Raw genomic sequence first — 25,381 nt, 5'->3', positions numbered from 1 at the left:
CCAGCCAGAATACTGAATGGCTCGCATTTTGGTACCACGACCTCTATTTTCCAGCCAGTCAGTGGTCATGTGACACAAAACTCACTTCTCCATTGATAGCTGAGTAGTAATTTCGTATCATGACAACACAACTGACATAAGCTGGCTGGCTTTTACGTCAAATACAGCAATTCAATAAACACCAACCAACGAGTAGCTTTTACTGAATAGTTTACATTTAAGTAATTTTATTTATTAATATTACATACTTTTTAGTCTTAAATTATATTGCTATTTAGTTGTTTAGTTACTTAATAAGTTATATTTTAGTATATAGCATAATTATATTTTAGTGAAAATAATTCGCTATAAAAACTAAACATTCGAAGTGTCTGAATTTTTGGAAAACGATTAAGTATTCTCAAGTTAATCACGAAGCGAGACATAAGTAAAGACGCCTTAGAGACCTTAGTAATTCATTTAGTGTTAGTGAGGTTTCAGAATAATAACATAAGTGAGGTGTAGTATAATAATACAATATACCTATATGTCTAGGCAACAATAAGGTTTGCATTTGTGCGATGAGCTAGACTGCATTGATTTAGTACACAAAAAACACATACAAAGTGTAAGGAACACAAGTGTTGTGTATAATTACTGTAAAATAAGTATGAATTTTCACCAAAAACCTACAGGTACAATCTTATAGTTGCATTGTAGGTTTTTGTGTTATTTCACAAACTATTTCCTTGTAAACCTGAAGTATTTTGGTATATGCATGATAAACACTGCACCAAAGAGGTAAATTCAAAGGCATATTACTTACTTTTAACAAGAATTTTGAGAACACCACCTTTTAAACTTTATAACTTTATAAGATGTATGTATAACATGCTTCGGATAAACATTGTCACATCTAAACTACTAGAAAAGTTAAATACTTAATTGATAATATCATAGAATCCAAATTAGCTAAATTCTCATACAAGCACTTTTTCATTTATAACTTCTTCTCTTGACTACAATATGATATAACACACAATGGGAATAGTCACTAAAACTCAAAAATATAATCCTACATTACTTATAGTACTTTTTTCAAAAAGACATAACAAAAATTGCATAACAAACATATTTATTGTTCATAAAACATAATATTTTCATTGGAACTCATATTATTATTACCAAAAATACTTTTGTACCTCAATAATAATAATATTAGTTTTATATTATTACATTAAAATCTACGAATAATAAAAACTTAGGAAACGTAACTCCCATGCTTCAACCGTTTTAAATTTGGCTCCTTTTCGAACACTAAAATATGACAATTCAGATTTTCGCCAAGGTCGTTTCCCATGTAACGTATCATAATATTGCGCGCCGGGCGACAGCCTGCGCGGTTATTGTCATCGTCATAGTTATGAAACTATAATTGTCAGAAGCGGATAGTATTATGCAGTATACACCAAGCACATCTCTATCACGAAGAAACGAGTAGACATAATTATTATTTCAAAATCAAACATTTTCCTCTGATACTTAAGACATCGATAATAATAATATACATGTAATAATTATAAGCAAATCTAAAACTGTCCGAGGCTCCGGGCACCTAGAGAAGACGTTTTCAGATTACAAAAATCTATGTGCTAAATTATTAAAGAATTGAAATTAAAAACTTACGTAAATTTTGTACTTATAACTCACAGTTAATATAATATTTTAATAACAGTTAGCAGTTTATTTATTTTTGTTCATTTACAATATTAAAGGCAATACTTATTTGTTTTTGTCGATTGAACATAATTAATTACATTATGTTTTTTTTTTGTTTTGTTGTAAAAAAATCCGTAGCAAGAAATATGATTTTTCGCAAATATCCTAGCATCCAACTTAAATAAACCATCTTTTTTTTGGTCGATAAAAATACAAGGAATTTAAGAGCCCATATGACCCTAACTTGACTACATACTTTAACCTAGATCTCAAAATCTGTAAGGTCTAGAAAACTGATTTTTTGACACAAGTAACTTCAGTTCATAAAGATTAAATGCTCAAGACAAAAACACGATTACTCAAAAAATGCTCGATAGTTTCTTTTTTACAAAAAACCTTGTTTTAAAAACGTTTTTGCTTGGATTTTCGAAGTTTGCTGTCTCTTCTTTAATATTTTTTAATATCTAAAAAGGTATTGATAAAACCTAAATTTGCTCAAAACACTTTTTTCATAATCATTATAGTTCGTCTTTTATTCAAGTAAAACTAACTCGGCGATGATTCCGCGCCGTCCTTTTTCACCTGGCATATGAAAGACGGGCTTATTCGGGTCACATTTTGTAGCCTTTTGGTGCACTTTTGTTGACGGAGTTACTCTTCCTTAGTTTTTATTATTCGTAGATTAAAATTCAAAATACATGAGGACTTTAGTTAGTCCTCATGTATTAATTTTTTTTAAAAAGACGTGGTCGTCTTAGGGACCTATCAGACACAGTGGTCACGCGTTGAAGCATTTGCGTTGGAGCAGTCAGTCAGTATGTATAAATATTTTTATAAGTCAGTATGTGACTGAGGAGCAATTCTCACACATTCAGAACTCCTCCTGTGTGAGTATATAGAGATACTCACACGGGAAGCATTCTACAACATAATACAACACAAAAAACACAAAACCCTGGACCGCTCTCTGTCTGAGCTAGCCCAGGCAATTTCCTATAGTTGCAACTTGCAATGCAGTTTCTAATTGTTATTGGTTTGCCAAATAAAATCTGAAATTATAATATTGTTTTTATCTTTCATCAAAAGTTTGTATTTGAACTCCTTTAATAATAATAAATTAATATTTACACAAGGGATTTTTGATTCAACTTCTTTGATTTTAAGTGGCAAGAACTTGTTTAAGATTTCCGCTGTATAAATATTTTTATAAGTATAATATAAAAGAGATTTAACACTTGCCAATCTGATACTAGGTTGATACTAAGGTGTAAGACAAATATAGTACCTATTGATGAAAGCTGTGTATGAATATATTGTATCTAAGGTATATTTCAGTGAGAAAATAAATGAAAAAACATTTAAAAACGAATATTTATTAAATTTATTTTAATTTAAGCTTTTGAATGAATATATATTATCTTCCTAGGACTTCGTTATCATTACACTTTTTATTAGCAATGTAGTACTTATAGTATCTCAGTGTTAGCAATCATCCTTTATCCTGAAAAATATTTGGTTCAGCGTACACAGTACTAATAATGTAAAATGCCTTACAAGGCACGAAAAGGGGATTATTAAACTTATAAATTGCCTGTTTATGTTACAATAATACCTATTTGAAAGCTCAAAAAAAACGTAGGTAGTTCAAGAATAAGTTCAAGTTCAACAAACTATGTTGACTCATGACATCAACTCTGTTGTAATGCATGTAATTGTAATCCACAAGTTTGATGCATTTCTAAGACTTTTTTAAGGTTCATTATTTAGCGTAGGTATCAAATACCAATAAACTTATCAATTTCTTGCTTAAAACATAATCTCTATAAACATAATAATATTAATATCTAATTATCTTTTTTTGTCTCCTTTTTCTTTTTTTTAATTGCCGACTCAGTGAGTTGCCAATGTCAGAGAATTCTTTCTCCTCTAGATCGCCATGCTTGTGATAATATAAACATGAAGGAGTGTTATTTTCTCAGTGTTTTGATAAAGGGCTTATAAAATGCCAAAAAAATATAAATAAAACCATTTACACATTTATAATAATTACCTTTAAATACAATAAAATCGGTCCAAAAGTAACTATTCCTACATTGACCACGTTATATATTACAAAATAGTATATTTTATAATAAAAAAAAATCAATCTTTTTTAAACTATATTTTCATCTTGATTTACAATTTTTCCGTTAGTCATTATGGCTATGCCATTTCAATTCCTAAAAAAAAACATTTCCACTAGTCAAATTTGACGTTCGTTTTTTTATCCAGTTCAGAGACAAATATTACAGGTTAAACCATTCAGAAGTAAAAGTGGTCATGATACCTAAACAGAACAATTCACTTTACAACAGTTTACTGACCTGCGTGGATTAACCCAAGATAATGATACGGGCCCAGGCAGCCCAACATCATGGGCAATAATTATTGTTAAAATGTTTTGAGTTGTAGAGGTGGCATCAGATTCGTGTTTACTGTGGGAATGACTATAGGTAGACCGTGGATATAATATATAACTTTTTAACAATTGTTTTTTGAAGTTTTTTTTTTTTATATTTAAGTACATCTACTTTTTTAATTCTTAATGTTATTTTTCTTTATATCTTCTATAATGAAACTTAGGATTCGCACCTTCCATATTATTTATTTTTCCTTTCTTTCTAGATATTCTTAAACATTTATTTCTTTATATTATTTTTTTACAGATGATATAACTGTTAATTATTGTACTTTTTCTTCCAGTAACAGTATTATAGTATAACCAGTATTTGTTTCATTTTATCGTCTCGTTTCAGAGTGAAGAACTTTAGAAACAGCCAAATGAATTAGCCAGAACGCTCGCTATGGACTTTAATCACTTTTCGGACGTTTGCATTTCGTTTTAAGCGTCAAATGACATTTTTGTGCACGTTTCGTCTAGTAATTCCACCTGAGGAATGTTCCATGTTTGAGTTTTCATTTCATCTCACTTTTCGTGAGTAGCTCTTACTAATAGTAGAGGAGGGAAGGGTGCTATTTTTGTAGTCACTCGAGTGTCATGGAGACTAAGTAGGTGTTGTACATTAGGTAAAACTGATAAAAGAATAATAGGAGCGTTTTTTTATTTTAGCGGTGGGTTCAGAAACTGCAGCCATTTTAAAGTTTTAAAAAAGAAAATATATTCAGAAAATTGCTTATTTAAGTCAGTTATAAATATATTTTAGACAGCAAGGACTAAATCATTTAGTTGAGTCTGTCCCCATGCAAAAAGTCATCCAAATAGACTCAGCGATTAATAAGGTGTAAAGGGGTAATAGAAAGTAAGACAAATCAATTAATATTATGATAGGCAACACATACACATAAATAGACAGAATATGCATCTATAATAAAAGTGTGGACTGTGAATTCTCGTGATGTCTAGTACGAGTGCTGAATTTGAAATCGTATAAGTTTTATTTCGAAATTCAAAGCCATGTAGCTGTAGTCTAACTTTTGGTATCGATTCTTCAAAGTAGCGCGACACGTGACCACTCTATCTATTGAAGTTCATATTGAAAATTCACGCAAACCGTAATTTTCTGCGGCCAGCGGGGATTTTTTTTTTTATGAAGTAAGGGGGCAAACGAGCAAACGGGTCACCTGATGGAAAGCAACTTCCGTCGCCCATGGACACTCGCAGCATCAGAAGAGCTGCAAGTGCGTTGCCGGCCTTTTAAGAGGGAATATGGTAATAGGGGTAGGGAAGGGAAGGGAAGGGAATAGTTGAGGGTAGGGAAGGGAATAGGGTAGGGGTTAGGGGATTGGGCCTCCGGTAAACTCACTCACTCGGCGAAACACAGCGCAAGCGCTGTTTATGATTATGTTTAAGGTATTTTCATATTGTATTAAATACGGTTTTAGATAACCGTTCATTGTGCCGCAATAAAAAAAAAAACAAGTTTGCTAGAATAAAGTAGTGAGCATAGTATTTTATATTTTCTATATTATTAGTAACCAAATATTTTGGAATTGTCCTAGGTATCGTACGGCGTACCTACCAAACAAAAATGACAGCACCTGCAGCAGTTAGATGTTTCGATAAACGTTAAATAATACGCACGACGACTATTTATTTATTAAAGGACCATTCAAAAATAGACATATCGATGAAAAAATTACTCTGATAGCTTAAAAACTCACTTTAAATAACCTTCCCAATACGCTTCATACAAAATGTCATCAAAGTACTATGACGTCACGCCTGCAGTAGCTAGTTTGTACGCATCGCAGGAAGATTTTGTTCGATAGATATGTTAAATATTGCGTTTATAAAAGGGGTTATAAATAAGAAAAAAAATATAAATTACTTATATTACTTATCGAAAGGTTTACAAAAATAAGACTTGACTATCCAACTTTGACCAAGTTCATAAGTTAATGAAGCTGAAATTTTGGGAATGCTTATTTTTTGTTTGTTTTTTTTTTTTTTTTTTTTAATTAGCCAATCAAACCTTGACGTCATCCCTATTATATTTTTTTTGATTAAAGGCGGATTTTTTAATTGTTAAAATAAGGTTTGCCTCAGGAAAAAAAATTGAAACTTTTTTTTACTGTTTAAAAATCTTTCCTTAGAATATTTTGGGGACTACAAATTCTAAATCGACAATATTTACTCCTGTGGGGGATTTACCGTGGCAGGTATATTTTTGGGAGCAAGAATATTCAATTTGGAGAATCTCCCTTACTGTTTTGACTCAGAGGTTCCATGAGATTGATCCTTTTCTCGTTGACATAAGATCCAGCCAAGGGTAAAATAATTCTGGATGGAGCGAGGGTTCCCAAATCACTGTCACTCGTGGTCCAGTTATTAATGTCACAGCGACGTGACAGCTGGCCAATCACAGATATGATCCATATTCTGAGCGTTACGTTTCTGAGTGGATAAAGACAGTGGATTTTCGATCAAAAGATCTTAAAAGGTTTTGATTATTTATTCTCAATCAATACTGTATTAGTTGAGTGGTTTCATAAATTTTAATAACCGTAATTCTTGAAAATCAGCATCATAAAATTTCACCTTACTCTTATAATAATAAAAATATAATATATAATAATTGCTTTGGTTGAGTTTTTCATTAATTTTATGACTAAGATTAATCTCACAATATTTACCACTCAAGCTTAATATACTCGCCTTAGCCTAAATATGGCCTTGATCAAGAGACACAAACTCACATACACCAAAATAACATAAGCTTCCTTTTAGTATAAATGTTGGAAGCACTAGCTGTATTGCAGTAAGCAGAGTTACGTACACATCTTAGTCCGTATAAAAAGTAAGCTCAACGTAAAAGGCATAAGCATAATAAAATTAATTAAGCGTGGAAAACGCGTGGAAAACTTCAGCTTTATAAATTACCGCTCCGAGTGTAACTTGAAGTTATAGTCTTAAGGCTGACCTAATTTTAACCACATAAGTAATTAGTTTTGTATCCATGTGTGTAACGTTAGAAGTAATGTACTTTAAAGAAAAAAATGTGTATAATAATATTAACAACTAGCTGTCCCGGTGAACTTCGTGTCACTTTAAAACCTTCCCTGGACTTCTACAAATATTTTAAGACTAAAATCAGCCCAATCCGTTCAGTAGTTTTCGAGTTTTAGCGCGACTAACATATTTGAAAATCCATTTTTATATATAAGAAGATAGATAATAATGTTTTGAATAATGAGAATGAGCAAAGTTCTTTTCAACTAAATAACACCTGGCTTATTTCATTTCTAGAACAAAACAAGCAAAAGTATATACCTACTATTATTCATATACTTATACCACGCTGCGTTGTGAATACAAATCATCACCACACAAATCGACACGTCGCAAAACTTTGCTTTTATCAACAAGTATAAAGCTGATAACTCATAAAAGTAAAACTGAAGTGAGAATTATGACACGATACGACCATTTAGTGAAACAATAAAGACCTGTTGAAAACGTCGATTGCTGTCTCACTCGCACCCGTTGGGTTCGTATCTTACGTCGCGTGTACGTGGGGTAGGACGACCGCGCGCGGCAACACTCGGGCACTCACTGAACGGCGGCCTGCGATCTATAAGGCGCGCCCAGAAGTAGGGCGGCAAATACAATCGGTCACCTGCTAGGGTATGTTTTGCTTTTTAGTGTAATCAAGGTAACTTGATAAGTACATAAAATAATCATAATTGAAAACATGAGTGGATAAACTGGATAACTAACGTTTTATAACATAAGGGCAATTACTCATTTTTCCCCTTTAATGAGTCCCTATTTAAAAAAGCCTTGTGACTTAAATTCGTCTGGCTAACATGTTACAGGGTACACATAAAACATATTTTTTTTTATCTTAAATTCTTTTTCCGGTCCTTAAAGGCCTTAAACGAACATTTTCAAATTGTTTGTTGCTCACTTCATCCATTTGCGTTTTCAGTTATTAATAAATTAAAAGTAAAAAAATTATATTCTTATCACAACACATATAAAATAATCATAATTAAGTAAGCGAATTCAAGTAAGACAAATACCTATAATCTATACAGGGTGTAACTAAACTAAGTGATAGTACTTTAGGGTGTGTATGAGTTCCTTGTAGAGAGTACACTGTGAAAGTAGCAGCGCTGAAAGACCAAATTTTTTTCACTTTTGTAAGGGTAAACGCCCAAGCGTCACGAATTTTCCCATACAAAAGTGAAAAAAAATTTTGGTATTTCAGCGCTGCTACTTTTACAGTGAACTCTCTACAAGCAACAAATACACACCCTAAAGTATTATCACTTAGTTTTGTTACACCTTGTAGGTTTTAATAAAATTTTGAACAAATAAACAGTTTTTTGTGTTGCTATATAGAAGACTAATGCCTGTTTTCACCAACGGTCTCCTAACTCTAAGTGTTCCCTAGCGATCTTTGCGGGTCAAATATCTCTTAAAACAAACACATTTTAAAAAAGTAATGTTTTGCAAAAGTTCTTACGCCCTAAGGATGAACGTGACATACAAAAATTCGTGAAATCTTGAAGGATATGTACTTACCCTTAATGGCCGCTAGGGGACCACTTAGCGTTAGGAGGCGGTTGGTGAAAACAGGCATCAGTATAGTTAAAACCAGGTTGACACTAGTTTTAAAATTGGCAAGAAAGTCAAGGATCGACATAAATTAATAATATATTATTAATAAATGGACTTTTCGAAATATCTGAAACACTTTTTTTTTCAGAAAACCATTTTTACCTGACTGTGTCAGAAGATAAACATACATATATATAAACATATATAATGTTTATTTACTCTAAGCATAATTTTCGATTCACCGAAACCCAAATTCGACCCGTATTTGTTATTGTCAACAATAACGACTTAAGGCGAGGATAAACCCCAATTTGTTATTCCGTGACTCGCGGTTTACCTAGTTCCAATATAATAACGAAGTGTTAAAAAATATGAGATATAAAGCACAATATTCAAAATACCTTAAACCATAAACATTTTAATAAAACGTAATACTTTGGCTGTAATTAATTTACAAACTTACCTCCGAAAAAACTCTATTTCATCGAAATATAAGTATTAACTAGGATTATTGTACATTTTATTTGGATAAATTGTTAGTAAATCTATATTAAAAATTCTTTAACCGAACAATTTTGTTTCTTAACATTTATTTCCAAAGATATTCAAAAAAAACATGAAAAATAGAGAAGATCCGCTCGAGAACCTATAGTTTTATGCTAAGCTAAAATGAATCTTATTGCGATGCGTATACGCTTGGTCTTTGGTTGTGTGCAAGGTTATTGTTTTTGATTGAGATTAATCCCCGCCTTAAATGGAAAAGGTTGCGAAGTTTGTTTGAAACCTAACCCGAATTAACTTATTTGCTAAGACTTTGACAAATCACTGCTCCACTTCAAAGTTTATAACTATAGTTATGTAAACTCTTTTAACTATGTAGACTCTAAATTCTACTCGAATGCCACGTTAGAAATTTCACTGTCTTAAGGAATATCATTGTAAAATTATATTAAGCACGCGTTTAATCTCAATAAGGCCGGTTTACATTATTCCTATCCAGTAATCAATATTGGATTGGAATAATGATCACACTTTTCCAATTCAGTATTGACGTGGGAGAGCCATGCTTCGGCACGAATGCGCCGGCTCGACCGGAGAAATACTACGGGTTCACAGAAAACCGGCGTGAAACAGCTCCTCCCCTATTCCCTTCCCTACCCTCCCCTATTACCCTTTTCCCTCTTAAAAGGCCGGCAACGCACCTGCAGCTGTTCTGATGCTGCGAGTGTCCATAGGCGACGGACGTTGCTTACCATCAGGTGACCCGTTTGCTCTTTTGCCCCCTTATTTCATAAAAAATAATTAAGCACGCGTTTAATCTCAATAAGGCCGGTTTACATTATTCCAATCCAGGAATCAATACTGAATTGGAATAATGATCACACTAGAATGCAATTCAGTCCATTCCAGTACCGTTTACATTATTCAATTAGTAATCCAGCGCTGGTTTAGATTGATGGATTGGAATAATGTAAACCGACCTTAATATTCGTAGGCTGTGGTTTAATTTGGCATTTGCTACAGAATGTGCTACGCGCCTACGCCGTAGCACTGACGCTACAAGATACATGCGTAGCGTTGATGCTACGATTTTAGTCAAAGTACTTTGGTATATAATCGAAAGTATTTATTGTTCTATAAATATTTACATTGCACATCTAACACCAAATGGGTAATAACACAGTTAACCCTAAACCATAAAATTAATTACTAAAAATACAATCTAAAAATATACATAATATATTAATATATAATATTATACAAACTTAAAAAATAAATAAAAAGAAAACACTTCCCCAGGTCATCCCCACCTGGCAGAATATTTAATTACATAATTCTCTCTCTCAGTCTCATCTTTGTGTTACATGGATGACATAACATATGATTCACGTTTTTACTTGGAGTCAATTTTAACATTATGTGCAAGTAAATATTATTATACTAACTAATAAACGTTTTGTTTAAAGTGATTATAAAAAAAAATCAAGGAAACCTTATATAGAAAACCTAGGATTAATACAAACCTGATGTTTATAGACACTCGAAACTTCTCTGGTGATGCCATTTGTATTTGCATCTTCTAAATGCGATACCAACGTACAATCAGAAAAGATTTACTTAAAAAAAAAAATTTTTTTTTACCTACCTAGCTCAGCCACTCTTCTATGTTACTGTAAAAACATATTAGAATTTTAATAAGGTAAAACGAAATAAATTACGACATCCAGAATAAGCATATGGGAGCGGAACTACAGGCCACATCTCAGCAGATATAGGTCAGTGCTGGGAGTAAGTATGTGAACAGAAGGGTACTTTAATGGGAGTTAACGCGAAAACTTTAAAGAAACAAAATTTTGAAAATCGGTTCACAAACCGAGATATCGTTGAACATACAAAAAATCCACAGCCGAACATAATTATTACCTCCTTTTTGGAAGTCTGTTAAAAATTACATAGAATCAGTACAAGATTATGCCTTAAGAGGATATAGTGATCCATGATATTATGTGTGACTGAGTTCAAACGAGTTAACGTGAAACTCGGTACTCAAATTTTCTATGAGGCTAGAGGCTATATTTTATTAAGTGTGGGTAAAAACTTAAAGCCTATCTTGTGACGCTGACTAATATCAATATTGGCTGATATCCTCTATTAGCCAATGCTTACCATTGGAGTGTGAGAGCGGTACACAAATAAGATTTCAATTAGTATTTGTAATTTAATAGTTATAAGACGTATTTTACTAAAATTATCAACCCGAAAGGTATAAATATGTTAGTACGAAGTGTCCTCTCTACAAAGGTCTACTCGCGTGTTCACTGCACATTCAACGCACGTTCCGTTTTCAGACGTCTCAGACGCTCAGAGGGCTGGTGACAGGATTCCATGAATTTGTGTTTAGTTTTTTCTTTATATTGCTTCTATTGCAATGTAGGATAATATTATGCAGTTTGAAATTACTATGATGTAGAATGGCAGACCCATTATAAAAAGTAGATTACGAGATACGAGATACGTAACTAGGGGGGTGAGCCAAAATCTTTTCGTTTTCGCTTCGTTATAGAATCGCCGATGAAAATGTATGGAATTGACATAAGCGTTCGTTAATATGACGCTGACGTTCGACTCGTCTTATGTCAATTCCATACATTTTGATCGGCGATTCTATAACGAAGCGAAAACGAAAAAGTTTCGGCTAAATGGCCTGATTTTGCCCACGGCCCTCAAGAAATAGGTAGTAATATTAGAATTTAATATGCATACATCTGAAATATACGTATACAAATTACGAGCTTTTGTCCGCGGCTTCGCTCGCGTTAAGAAGTATTATTATATACAAACTTTCATCCCCTATTTGAGATCTTGGGGTTGGAATTTATCAAAATCCTTTCTTAGCGGATGCCTACGTTATAACATCTACCTGCATGCGAAATTTCAGCCCGATTCGTCCAGTGGTTTGGGCTGTGCGTTGATAGATCACTATGTCAATCAGTCAGTCACCTTTGAGTTTTATATATATAGATACTAGCTGTTGCCCGCGACTTCGTCCGCGTGGACTTTAGTTTATAGCGCGCGGTGTCAACAAAATTTGTGTCAAATTTAAAAACTTTTTAAAACCCTGGTAAGGCCATTCCGGTGTAGCGCGGCCCTAAGAGGGGTACCCTCTTAGGGTCGCGCTACACCGGAATGGCAGCGCTGAAAGTGCTCGCCTCGCCGCTGCCATTCCGGTGTAGTGCGGCCCTTAATTAATCGAAATACCCAAAAACAGATGTGCAGTGTGCACATAATCTATACTAATATTATAAATGCGAAAGTATCTCTGTCTGTCTGTCTGTCTGTCAGACTCGCTTTCACGCCAAACGCCAAAACTACCGAACCGATTGTAATGGATAGTCTAAAGCCTGAGAAAGGACATAGGCTACTTTGTTACTGGAAAAAAGGGTTGTCAGGGGGTGAAAATGCATAAATTTGTTCAAATTAAGTTAGTTCCAAAAATTCATAATAGATGGCGCCGTGCGTCTTCTACATCGCGCTAACGCTTGCTCAAAAGTCTTTCTATAAGAGGTGGTATCATCTTACATTTAAGTTTCGATTTTTTTTCGATTGTTATATCTATTCTACGGTATTAAATAACTCAGTACTTTATCTGTGCAGTGACGTAACCTTAAACCTATCAATGATAAATAGTTTATGGGTAAAGTTGTGTAATTGGGAGCTAAATAAGCTTTAAAATTTGGCATAAAATATAAAAAAATGAAATACTTATTGTGTGCACACTGCACAGCTGTATTGATTTAAGGGGTACCAGGGTTTTTTTTATAAAAGCTTTTGACACCAATTTTGTTGACATCGCGCTTTATAAACTGAAGTCCACGCGGACGAAGTCGCGGGCAACAGCTAGTAACTAATAAGTATGATTAGTTCTATGTTACAATGAAGTAAAATATAAAACGCCATATGTTGAATCGTATTAGAACTAAAATGTTCATTGCATCGATATATTCCTGAATTTTTTATAATATTATACATAAAATACATTTAAGATTTTTGAAATTTTATTTTAATACACATCCAAGACCCAGGAACATTTAAAACTTTTTGTTCCGCCTGCGGGACTCGAACCCAGGACCCCCGGGATGAGCGCTGGCCACGCGTAATGCGAATTCATTTTCATCGATATTTTCATGGAAATAAGATATTTTCCCAAATCAAAATGTAGCCTATGTCCTTTCTCAGACTCTAGAATAACTGTGTACAAAATTTCATTGCAATCGGTTCAGCAGTTTTGGCGTGAAAGCGAGACAGACAGACAGACAGAGATACTTTCGCATTTATAATATTAGTATGGATTATATAACATAAAGTCATGAATCTATCAATACTAGCTATAATATAATTATCAGCTTTGTATTTTATATTTTTTCTATTATATTATACGCTGATTTTCACTCTCAGTGATTATCTTCTTGTGATCTGAATTTCAAACAGAATTTATATTGTTTAGAAAAAAATCAAGCATGTAAAAATAGTCTCACAAAAATATAAAAAGATAACTTGATGGAATTATTTACAAATATGGGGTGTCAAAATAATATCTTACAAAAAGTATATTATTCACTTCATCGAATTATCCAAAAATAGCCTAACTTCTTAAATATAAGGCCTTTAATATTATTAGGTCCTGTTAAAAAGCCGTTAAAAAAGCCGTTAAAAATCACAGGGCATTTCACCTAGCGCAATATGAGTAATACACGTTTATAGGAAGCCGTTTATGCGAGATGGCTCATAAAATCCAGTGGACATAAAAAATTACCCCGGGACAGCAGAAGCCCTCCATTCCAGTTTACGGTCTAGACGACCCCTTTCAATCAATTCTATGAAAATGTTACTTTTACGAGCAAAATAAAACATAAATGTATCTATTGATCTAAACCGCCTATTAGCCAGCACCGGTTAGGGATACGCGATAAAAATGTTCAATGATTTTTTACATGTGCTATTATATATATATATATTTTTGCCAATGACCAAAATATATATTCTATGTGAAGTAGATCATAGAATGTAATAGGAAGATTCATGGTGAGTCAATCATACAATCTTACTATATCATCTTACGAGTAATATTTTGTATGTTTTGGCTTCAGTAAGAAAGGCAGCTGTTCATCATAAACTTACTATCAACGCCAATAAAATGGTAGAATAAGGGCCTGTTTCACCGCTTTCTGATAAAGTGCCTAATAGGCTATTCACAACTTTTTTGACAGATTCTCCATACTTGATCTGTCAAGTTAATTGGTGGTGGATATGGATAGCCTTATCAGGAAGTGGTGAAACAGGCCCTTATCCTTGTAAATCTGCAAATAATTGCAACCACATTTTCCTCTGCATGCACAAAGTACAACAAAGCACACGGAGCATACATATAATTTTTTTTTGTGTGGTAAAAAGAAAGGGGGCATTACTTCCTATCCTACTCCTCGCCGGTGGAACTTACCCGTTCTACGAATTTTCAATCAGGTAAACTATTAAAGTTGTTAAACGCGAATCACTTTTACTAAGAACGAATTATTCACTTCAAGTATTTTAATTGTATCGCTAAATTTATAGTTCTAACAAAATATCTGAATAAGTACGTATTGCGAAAAAGGTTGAATAAAACACGACATGAATAGCGTGGAATTTATCATTCGAAGTTCGACCGCTCTTTTTGGGAATCGTTCGAGCAACAGGCGGCCAGTTTTTAGTTTTACTTCTCTTTTGTATGATACATGGATAATATTTTATACTATTTCATGCGGCGTTGCCCACAATATCGGTTTCTCGGTTTGTTTTTCTCGTAGAAAAAGTACCATCAGAAAAATGTATTCACATGTAGCTAAATGGTCTATCTACTTAATTTGCTCGGGTTATGTCAAGTAAATTAGTCGTGCTGAGTAGCCTGGACTTGCGAACAGCTGTCAACTGTTGACAGCTGATATTTGTTCAGGTTATCGCACTGTCTACTTATCATTTTCCCTGATAAGTGATAGTATATTTTGATTTTTGCCGCAGTAAAAATCATAAAAATAATTGTGCCCTCAAAGTATTTACATGAACCAAATAAGTATATATTATACGACTTCTTAAGGAAACAAAGCTGCAAACAACATCAAGCAATGTTACATAGTCTATTACTTGTTTTACGTATGTTTAGAATTTGATCTCATTTCCTTATTCACAACACGTGAAGGAATTCGAAAATATTTATCCCGTAGGTACTTTTAAAGTAGAAGGAAAACGCGAAGAAAATATGCTTTGTGAGGTGTGAAAGAATTGTTACCTGCATTTTAGCAAGGGGGCGTCCAAAAATTACGCGAGTTATTTTGATGGGAAGCCATCCAGCCAAATTTTACCAACTTACGTGCTCTCGCAGAAAAACTCATGAAATTTTTTCGAACATTATAATAATTTCCATAGTTGGATTAGCTTTTCAAAACATGACCATGCTTCAAACTTAACGTTATCACTATTTAATAAAGAACTGTTTTTAAATACTTATTACAATTTGTGTATATACACGATTTTGTAAGATTAGGTGAAGTCAAGGCCAATCTTACAATAAATTACAAATTGGTAATTCATTGTAAGATTGGATCCGGCGAGGAGGAACCCTCCTCTCCTATTTAGGAGAGGAACCCTCCCGGATCAAAATAATCGTCAAAACTTCTCACGTAATTTGTGGACGCTCCCGAACAGTCTATTCAGCTACTTTACTCTTGACAAGTCCTCCATGACAACAGCATTCAGGACTTTAGGCATCCATCCATTATCCATACTAATATTCCATAAAATATGTGAAAGTGTGTCTATCTGTCCGACTGTCTGTCTGTGAGTCTATCTGCCTGTAACCTCTTCACGCCCAACCGCTAAACTATTTTTTCTGAAATTTGGTATGAAATTACGGTAAAGATATAGGATACTTTTATCCCGAAAAAATGTACACATCCTGCGCGATCAACTACTTTAGGCGCAACGAGTTCCATTTTTTTCCCAACCCTACTACACCCACACCCACCGCCCACGGCCTGCCAGCACGAAGATTATCAGAAAGGGTTGTTCAGGGAAGTAGCAAACGGAGTTTTAATACAGCTGAACCTACATTTTTTACAACAACGGGTGTAAATCGCAATATTTTAAATTCGGCATAACTTCTAAACAAAACGCCCAATTTTAATCAATCACAGACCAAATATTGTCTACATAAACTGTACTTAGAGATGAAATAATATATTTTGATAAGGATTATTAGCTTGAGTAAAATAAATGCGTTTAAATTAGTCCAAAAAAAATCAAGATTTTTAAATAAAAAAATGGTTGTTGTGCCTCACTTGACATAGATAGGTATAGTATGTCGCGGACATTTTTGTAGATATTTATAAGATCTACATTTATTTAGAACATTGTATGGTTCTATCTTTTATAGTTTAGGCAGCGTACGCAAAATAAGTAAATTTTCTGGTTGTTTCCGAAAAACTGAAATATCTTACGGAACCCTATATTTTCCAAAATAGAAAGTAGCCTATGTTACTCGTAAATAATGTAGCTTTCGAATGGTGAAAGAATTTTTAAAATCGGTCCAGTAGTTTTTGAGCCTATTCATTACAATTAAACAAACAAACAAACAAAGTTTATCTCTTTATAATATTAGTATAGATTAGCTTTGATTGTGATCCCTACCTAAATAATAAAATATGAGAGGATAATATTAAGATATCTGTCACAATGTGGCTGTGATCCTCAAATTATGGATTTTCGTACCCTATTTGGTATTCAGCTTAGGTATGGTCCTCGCCCTAATGTAATATCTAGATTGTGCTTGAATACTCATATTATTTACTATGAGTTTCGAGGAATTTTTGGAAATGTTGCGGGGTAGAGCGGGGGAATTGTCAAATTGTCCTAGTTGAGTGCCACCGATTTCTCAGAGCTCGCGCGCAGAGTATCAGACAACACAGCATAGCCATGAAAGCACAAGACACCCATGGGTGTTGCCAGGATTCTAGATGGTTTTTCTGACTCTGCAGTCTGCATATCCAAAAATATTAGAATGACGATCATACCTAAACTAAAACAAATCTAAAACAAATTTATTTTTGCTGAGTTGTGTTATTATCCAAACATAATAAAATAATGAAACCAAAACAATGTTGCAACAAAGTGTATTACGAATAATTCGGAAATGAAAAAAGTCGGTTGGAAAGTTGGCAATTGCAATACGTATTAAAAACGAATGCTCCAAAAACAGTAGCTACCTAGCGAACTTTTAATATTAAAAAGTTTCGGGCCCAGCTGTGGATGTACAAGCTCTAGAACAGCACGGAGACAAAGAGTTGAAATTAAACATTCTCCATCTTATTTAACAGCCTATTGTACCTTTGCTAATTATTATTTTATCCATACTAATATTATAAATGCGAAAGTGTGTCTGTCTATCTGTCTGTCTGTTACCTCTTCACGCCCAAACCGCTGAAATTCAGAATGGAGATACTTTAAGTACCGAGAAAGGACATAGAATACTTTATGTCCCGAAAAAATGTACGGTTTCCGCACAATAAGCTTTTGTGATTTGCGCGTAAACTATTCAATCGATTTTAATGAAATTTGGTATGGAGATACTTTAAGTACCTAGAAAGGACATAGAATACTTTTCATCCCGAAAAAATGTACGGTTCCCGCTCAATAACTTTTATGATTTGCGCCCAAACCGCTAAACCGATTTTTCATTTGATAAATATGCGTAGGACTTTGACGTCGGTCCGTACTTGGGGGGGCTGCGCCCCCTAAACCCTCCCCCTCCTGGGATACCTGCTTACATCAAAATGATGTCGCGTCGTTAGTTTTGAGTTTTAATTTTCCCTTTTAATAACAAAGTTATTAACACAACCAAAACTAAACAAATAGTTTTCGGCTGTCATTTGATTAATGCATATTTTATATATTTTTGGAGGACTTTGATGTCGGTCCGTACTACCCCCAAACCCCCCCCCCCCACAACTTGGGATATCTGCTTACATCAAAATTATGTTGCGTCGTTAGTTTTGAGTTTTAATTCTCCTTTTTAGGATTCAAGTTTATAATTAAAACTCAATTTATTCCAACCTACACTAAACATACGGTTTTCGAGTGTCATTTCATTTATAATATGCGGGGGACTTTGCCCTCGGCCCGTACTTGGGGGGGCTGCGCCCTCCCAAACTCAACCTCCTGGGATTGTTGCTTACATCAAAATGGTTTAGCGTCGTTAGTGTTAAGTTTTAATTCTCGTTTGTAGGAATATAGTTATTATTTAAAAGTCAATTTATACCAACCTAAGCTAAACATACAGTTTACGAGTGACCTTTGATCAATATGCAGGGGACTTTTCCGTCGGCAAATTAATCCATTTAAAAATTATCCATTTCCGTTATTATACTATGTTAATACGGACAAAGTCGCGGGCAACAGCTATAATATTATAATAATACGTTTTAACGCGAGCGAAGCTGCGGGTAAAAGCTAGTATATTATATACTTACAAATAAAAATACGTGTGGCATTTAGGGACTGCCGCGGTAAAGCGAATTCAAAAATGTATGCATAGCATTTTTTATCAACTTATATACAATAATTATAATTCGCATACGTCTAGTCGCACGTAAACAAACACCGTGGCGAAGTCTGGCAACATCGCACTGATCGGCACAGCGGTGCGGCAACACAGCCGAACCGAAATTTGCCGAGAGCAAAGGACTCGTATCCAGTTCCCATTTAAAAAAAACTTGAGAGGTGTCAAGGGATACCCGGATTGAACGAAGTTCCAGTTTGTTATTTCTTATGTACAAAAAACCTGTTACATAATCTAAAAACACACTGTGCAATGAGAGAGAGAGAGAGAGAGAGAGACAGCCAGAGAAACAAACATATACACATATAGCATTTTTGCTATAGTTGCATTGTAAGCCGTGCAATAAGTGTCGTTAGAACTTTTCGTCTTAATTTTTCTGTCTAGCTCCCTTTCGCAACGCGCGATAAGGAACTTCGTTCCAAAAAGAGGTCTGCCGAACTAAAACACCGTTAGACGAATGTTAGTTGTTTTTGTAACGGAATTTCGTGATTCATTCGCCGCGCTCAAAGCCCGCGATAAAAGCTATGCAATAAGTATTGAAACCATACATAGGCTTGGTTTTGTCTTGGACTGTTACAAGTTACAACTTAGTGCCTTATCACACTGGCGATTAGCGAGTGATTTGAAAGCGACGCGACTGCGCAGCGCACACGCCGCGATTGCGCGACGTGCACGTCGCGACAGCGCAGCGTCGTCGCGGCGTGGCGTGGACGTCATTTTGTACACTCGTCTACACAGATTATTATTATATATAGTAGACTCGTCAAGCGAGTGACGTCAGAATCCATTTTGCTGCTGAGTGTCCAAAACGCCGAAGGCAAGCTGCGTGCACGTCGCGCAATCGCGGCGTCATCGCGGCGTGTGCGCTGCGCAGTCGCGTCGCTTTCAAATCGCTCGCTAATCGCCAGTGTGATAAGGCCCTTACAGTTGAAAAGACGGTTGACAGGTCTGCCATAATATTAAGCATATGTTGTTGTCCATTGTGTAACTTTTTTTATACTAAGGGGAAATCTTTGGGTTGACTACGTTATATTATCATTTTCTTAGAAGTGATAAATACATTACATAAAAATTTGAAAATACATAACTTATACTACAAAAATGTACGGTATAGGAAAAAACTCGCAGCAATGTTTACGTTGTATTTTATGCCTAGGCCGGTATAAATAGTCAGTACTCAAGATGCATCTCGGTCTCAGGACACGGTTCAGGCTCTGTGATTGGTTGGCTGTCAAAATTTGGACCAATCATAGAGCCGAATCGCGTCTTGAGATCGGGTCGCATCTTAAGTACTGACTATTTATACCGGCCCTAGTCTTTCTCATCATATTTTTAAATTATAATATTAATAAAATACGTAAAAGTCCTATTCAGTGCATTTTTTACACCGTTTTGGCAACATTTAAAAAATATAAGCTCTAATCTCCCCGCCAGTGGAATTCGTTAAGCTACTAATTGTTGGCAACACTGTAAAAGCTGCGGCTGAAGCGACAGTCGCATAATTGATAACACTGGCCCCTGCGCGATTATTACGTGTACGCAACTGTCCTTTGTTATTGGGTATAGCAATACACACTTGTTACTCCTCTGACAATGTGCGCTTTTATAATTCGGGACGTCACGTTATCGTGGACGCCGACTTCCACAGTAAAACGTAGGGTACGTTAAAATTAATAGCCTTTTGATTTTACGCACCGCGGACGTTTTGTGCAGTTCAGAAGAGTGTAGACGTCGTGATGTCCTAGGTCTAACGTGCACGTTAAAAATTATCGTCGACGGAAATTTAAAAGCGTCTTCATATTATTATATTTCCATACATTTTACTTCTCTATTTTATCGTTTTTACCGCGGACGTCCACGATATTACTGCCACGTCCAAAATTATAAAAGCGCACAATAATAACGTTCAGTGGTTTAGAGCTTGTGGCTCTTGACTGGACTTCTTAGATTCGATTCCCACGTTAGAAACACAACATTATTGTTCGAATTTTTGATAGCAGGCTCATCACCTGAGTGTCTGACAAGTAAGATGATCCATGAGTCGGATGGACATGTAAAAAGTTGGCCAGCTGCGCCGGATCTCTCGCCAGTCGTGTCGGTTTTCCGTTTGGATAGTTAAAGGAATAGAGAGTGCTCTTGTGTACTGCGCACATAACTATATTATGGGCAATATAAAATACTCCTACATATAGCTGGCCCGGTTTCAATTAGGTTTCAATTAAACCGGCCGCCGGCAACGAAACCAATGAGGGAGTTGTTAGTTACTACTTACTCCTTTGGTATTGAGCAAGCAGGAGGTATATCTTCCCTGTATTATTATAATAGCCCATAGGCTCTTACTTCTTACTAACTAAATACTTCATATTATAGCAGCTATTATGTGGAGTATATTACCAGAAATAACGAGTTTCATTTAATTTTAAAATTAAAATATTTATTTCCATTTAAGGTTAACAAAAACTATCTTCTATATTATATTAATACGTGAGCCAAAAACTTTGTATCCCTTTTGACAAAAAATGGGGAAACGTAGGTGAATGAAATTTTGCACAGTTATAGTTTATATGGTGGAGGAGTGCATCGAGCTAATATTATTTTGAAATTATGCTTTAATCGTAGGTAAATTTAAAAAAAAAATAAAACATTACACACACTACAACACACACACTAGGAAAAATTACAGATTTTTGAGTGACAAGCCTATACATACGAATTATACTCTTTTATTTATGGTTGAAGTCTGTTGACAACAAGGTGACAAATTGGAAATGTATTATAGTTTTTTTTATTGAATCTTAGATACTATAAGACAATGCTTACACGGCCAGTCTGCGATCAGCTGAGTCCCAGAGACAAGAGTTGAAAAAAATTTTATAAAGTCAATATTTTTTTACAAAATGTAGGTAGTAGTCCTAATGTCATTGAAACTAAGGTCGAATTTCGACCATTTGGCGATCTCTAGTACTTCAAAATAGGCGCAGCCTCTTAAAATTAACTAATACCCTAGTAATAAAAAAAAATACACATAGTAATATTATAAACAAGGCGCAAAAATCTAAATTAGCTGTTTTTGTCTGTCATGTGAGTTTTCCAACGTGCCAGTAAAGAGAAGAAATGTTGGTCTATTTTCACGTGTAATTATTATTTTTATCAGTAAGCTTCTATCAAATGGTTTTCAAGACACTACTTACCCCTTTTGTTAATAATATAAAATCCATAGGTAAGTATTATGATAATGAATAGCTTTTGTCACAGGCTATGAGCGCGGCGACGGTAACGAAAATAACCTAACACCCTCCACTCCGACCGGCACAACGGCGTTGCCAGACATCAGCACGGTGTTTGTGTGCATGTGACTATACGTATGCTAAATATAATATTGCATATTAAGCTTTACCACGGCAGTCTCCGAAAGCCACGCTTATTTTCTTTACGTGATAGCTCCTCATAGAACCTCGCAAATAAAAATAAAACCGAATCTACTGGATAGCTCATAGCATTTATTTTACTCGCTGTTACTGCATACACTTATCATCCTAATAGGCTACAATTATTTACATTCTTAAATCTTTTTCGTATCTCCCCTAATTGGTGAGATATATTTTCCTTTCTAGATTTTCCCTAAGAAACAGACAATATTATTAAATAGACACCATGCAGCTACCTACTAACTACTGCACCTGATTTTAGTATTATTTGCTACATTATTTGTCAGTTTACTTAATACAATAAAATATATTAACAATTATCGTTGGTGTTAACAACGTCATGCATTAATTTGTAATCTAGGTACATAAGTAATCTATAATATAAAAATGTGTCGCTGAATGTGTTGCTAAGCGCAAAACTCGAGAACGGTTGGACCGATTTCGCTAATTCTTTTTTTAAAATATTCCTTGAAGTACGAGGATGGTTCTTACGGAGAGAAAAATTCTAAAAAAAAATAAATTTCCTGAAAAAGTCTAAAAACAACACTTTTCTATACTCCCATACAAAAGTTAAAGAATCGACTGTTAGGCGATACGAAGTTCGCCGGGTCAGCTAGTTGAATATAATAATAATTAATACGTTACAAAATAGAAATAAAGTAATTTACAAGAAATCACGACTATTAACCTAATTAATTAGAAACTGACCAGGTCACCAGCTCTGATGGGTACCAGAGTCAGTCAAATAATTATGGATAAAACTCCTTTTTTAGGGTTCCGCAGTCAACAATGTCTGTCCGTTTGTCTGTCCGCGGTTTTGCCCAGATACTATAATTGTACCTACAAAGCTGTAATTCGGCATGAATGCACTTATTAATGATGCTGACAAAATGGTAAGTACTAAGTACTATCACAGAGGTTGATTCCTATGCAAATCGGGGACCTAAGTAGTTTGGTTGCGTTACGTCAAACCCAGCTGACAGATCACAATTAACATTGAATTGACATATTCGACCAAATAACGTTTGTCTGTCAATTGCATAGGAATCAACTTCCTCGATGGTACATAAAATCTTTAAAAAAATATAATAAGTATAATATTGGTACGTCCCCTACACATCAAGCGGGGATGAAAATATTTTTTCGCGTCCACCCGACCGTGTGGGAATATTATGTTGTTGGAATATGGAAAAAATCACGGAAGTAGGAAATATTATGCTGAATTTAAAAGAAAAATGATCACGGCTTAAGACTTCAAGTAATAATTGAGCAGGTAATAGCCGATCACAATGATATTCTATGTTACTAACGTAACTAGATTGGAAGTTTACGGTAGCAACGCGTTGCCACTTCGAAGATGCCTGCAGGCATATCTCACATACATAATGACATAACGAATATATGACTTGACATTGTCTTTTGAACAAAAAAGTGGTTACGCATTTCTGAGAATCTTTTGTAAGACATTGCTACTCTAGTATTTTAGAAACTCATTGGCCGATCAACTAAAAAAAAATGTATTCGGAGAAGTATAAAGGAACTTTTCGTTCTAATTCCTTTGAACGAAACTGAGATGATGTTAGTTAAAGTGTTAAACACGTTATAAATGTACATTAATTATTGAAAATACAAAAATTATCAAAAACTAACGGTACCTACCGTACTACGGAACCCTTTACCTATTGATTATAATAATTTTTGCATTAACTTAAGAAACTATGATTATTGCCAATCCCACCAACTGATAAATGCTAATCAACGACGAACTTTACAAGTTATATTAAGGATAATAAAATTACCTATTAACTTTCCCTAAAAAGTTAGATATTATTAAAGTTAACCTAATATTTAGGTTTATTAGCTTTATTGTCATTTGCCATAAGAATAATAAAAACATTATGCTACTGACAGCTTGTATGTAATATTTTGTCAACTGCGAGCTGGGAGTTTTGATGGGAATATGAAAGATTTATGTTGTGTTTTTGTATTATTTTCCTAAAATTGTGTTATTTCGGTTTTCAATGGGTAATGTTGGTAGAATATTAACCATTAAATATTCGATGTCGTGCACAAGTGTGGGCAAGCGATACAACATTAAGAAACATGCCATTTTGTATGGCTTATAATTAACTGATCACCAGAAATAGTAACATTTCACAGACAAAAATAGTAAACGATCACCAAAATACAGACCACCATTTTAATGTAAAATGATATCCAAAGATTTAAACATCTTTAAACCAAAAATAGTAAATGATCACCAAAATAAGTAAATGATCACCAACATTATACAAAAACACAACTTTAGGTCTAATTTTGTTCTATAACGGTACGGAACCCTCTATGTCCGACTCACACTTGGCCGACTATTTTGTTATTAATATGCTTACATGTTTTGTCAATCGTAGTAATTTATTTGGACAGAAATATCGCATTGGTTTGCTCACAAGGATTTGGTGATCATTTACTATATTTGGTGATCATTTACTATATTTAGTGATCATTTACTATATTTGGTGATCATTTACTATATTTGGTGATCATTTACTATATTTGGTGATCATTTACTTTATTTGGTGACCATTTACTATATTTGGTGTTCGATTACAATTTGAAGTTTTGTCATGACTAAAATAGCTGGTAGTATTCCAATTTTAGACTATTTTTTTGGTGTTAATCATCTTTTTTAGGTAAACAAGTTTAGGGTATCAGTGCATTTTTTGGTGGTCATTATATTTGTTCCCATTTTGTATTCCCTCTAAATTAAACTCCATCGAAAGTTTTAGTAAAGGGTCTACCACTTTACTAAAACAATTGACTTGACTCGTTGACTTTACTGACTACATTTTTAGACTTTTACTAGACTTTCAACTTGACGATCATCTTGAAAAACGACTTTAAAATTTTGTAACTTTACACGAAAAATTTTTTTCCCTCCATATTTTACTTGACGCTGGCCATGGTTAAAAAGTCGAGCGCCATATTATGAAAAAAAAACTGTCAGCTGTCAAATGTCAGCTGTCACAACAAAGCGGTGATGTTTGC

At 34.3% G+C, this 25,381-nt stretch overlaps 1 protein-coding gene across 1 annotated transcript in view; it reads right to left on the bottom strand.

Annotated features, from left to right (window-relative positions):
- Window positions 1–7,736, bottom strand: part of LOC121739755 — a 134,346-nt gene extending 126,610 nt beyond the window's left edge. Inside the window, exon 1 of the mRNA XM_042132307.1 lies at window positions 7,645–7,736. The gene's annotated coding sequence lies outside the window, so the exon portion shown is untranslated. The remainder of the gene's footprint in view (window positions 1–7,644) is intronic.
- Between the last annotated feature and the right edge of the window lie 17,645 nt (window positions 7,737–25,381).

This window comes from Aricia agestis, chromosome 2 (assembly GCF_905147365.1).
Source record: "Aricia agestis chromosome 2, ilAriAges1.1, whole genome shotgun sequence".
Taxonomy (NCBI): Eukaryota; Metazoa; Arthropoda; class Insecta; order Lepidoptera; family Lycaenidae; genus Aricia; species Aricia agestis.
Note: the sequence above shows the minus strand (reverse complement) of the source record. Positions and strands in the feature narration are given on the sequence as shown.